The 1,910-nt window shown below is 40.9% G+C and overlaps 1 pseudogene; it reads right to left on the minus strand.

The window, feature by feature from the left end:
• Positions 1-633: 633 nt before the first annotated feature.
• On the minus strand, positions 634-1,578 carry LOC132425349 (interferon-inducible double-stranded RNA-dependent protein kinase activator A pseudogene; annotated as a pseudogene).
• Positions 1,579-1,910: the final 332 nt, after the last annotated feature.

The raw sequence follows: 1,910 nt of genomic DNA on the forward strand, positions 1-1,910 counted from the left end.
CAAAGCAATCTACCGATTCAATCACTGGCATTTTTCACAGGACTAGAACAAAAAATTTCACAATTTATATGGAAACACAAAAGACCCCTAATAGCTAAAGCAATCTTTTTTTTTAATAACAACAGCTCTTTATTACATGGATTCAAATACACAGCATACCAATCATGTTCCCTGAAATTTAACAATCACAGTCAATTAAAACCTGTTAGTGCATTCCTCAACACTAATTCTAAGGGGCTTCCTTCGAAATTCCTTTACAAAGCCTTGTACAAAGAAGAGGTTAAGCACCAGTAAGAAAGACTGTTGTTAGCAGTTTTATTTTATCCTCCTCCTCATCAACAACAACAATCATGCAGTTTTTTCCTTCTATGTGCATGGCATTGTAAAATGAGTGCTACACTCTGCTATGATACAAAGTTTATAAATACAATATACCAATACAAAGTCAAAGCCATTAAAAACATCTTAATAACAACTACCAGAAGATAATTAAATCTGGAGTGTTGATGGAATCTATGAAGAGATTTAGAACCAACACACAAACTCAAACATTATAGTAAATGTTTTACTTGAAAAGGGGAGAAAGGGGAACTTCTTATGTGCTACTGAAGGGTTTTCTACGTTGTTCCACATTTACTTTCTTTCTGCTATTATCTTTAAATACTGCAGAGCATTGTGAGCTGCATCACTCTGCGCCACTCTGCCACAGGAGATCCCTGAGCCATGACAGACTGTGATGGGACTGGTGGACAATTCAGCGAGACATTGATACTGTCCGTTGGCACTCAGTTCTTCTATATCCAAATGTGTTATATTAAAACCTTGCTCCTTTGCAATTTCACTAAGCAGCTGGATGTAATCTGTATTTGGAATACTGAGGAGGCTTCTTTTCAGTAAGTTGATCTTTTCACAAGGATAATTCCTCAAGGAATGCCAAGTACAACCTAAAGAATGTCCTACCACATTTGTCAAAGAAATGTGGTTCTCTGGAGAGATATTACTGAATTTGGCAAGAAATTTCTCAGCAGCATTTCTCTTGGCTTGTTTCTTTGATGCCCCCTTTCCAGTTTCCATGAATGACTCTAGCCTGCAAATTGTGGTATATTCTCTCTTAGGAGCAGGTCCTCCCTCCTGGGAAAGGGTATATTCAGGAAGTCTCCAGCCATGATGAATAGCCAATTCCTGTAATGAACCAATAGGATTAAGCTGGTTCTTCGGTTGCTTGGAAGGGTCAGGCATTAAGGGATCAGGAACTGCAAAGAAAATACTTGCACTGGCTTTCAAAATGTTTATGGCAGCCTCAGAAGCTCTATGTTTCGCCAGCTTCTTACTTGTACCTTCACCTGTGCAGGTTATGTCACCAACAGTTACTCTGAAGGTGAAAGTGGGCAAGTGTATTTGCACATTGGATCTTTCACATTCATAAACTGGGATATTCTTGGTCTTCATGCCGTATACATGTAATACCTGAATTGGTGTTTTCCCTGGCTTAGCTGTGATCATCTTCCCCAAACCGAAGGTCCCACTGTCCTCACACTTCAGCGGCGGAGCCACGGCACGATGCCTGCTCTGAGACATAGCCAGAAGGGACGGCTTTGTGGCGGGAGGAAGAGCAGTGTGGAGTGACATCTTCACTCCACAGGTCAGTCAGTCCCTGAGAGGAACGATCTAGAGCCGACACCACCACCTCCTCCCCTCCTCAGACTCCTCTACAGCAATCTTGAGAACGAAAAATGGAGCTGGAGGAATCAGGCTCCCTGATTTCAGACTATACTACAAAGCTACAGTAATCAAGACAGTATGGTACTGGCACAAAAACAGAAATATAGATCAATGGAACAGTATAGAAAGCCCAGAGATAAATCCATGCACATATGGTCACCTTATCTTTGATAAAGGAGGCAAGAGTA

Source organism: Delphinus delphis, chromosome 5 (assembly GCF_949987515.2).
Source record: "Delphinus delphis chromosome 5, mDelDel1.2, whole genome shotgun sequence".
Taxonomy (NCBI): Eukaryota; Metazoa; Chordata; class Mammalia; order Artiodactyla; family Delphinidae; genus Delphinus; species Delphinus delphis.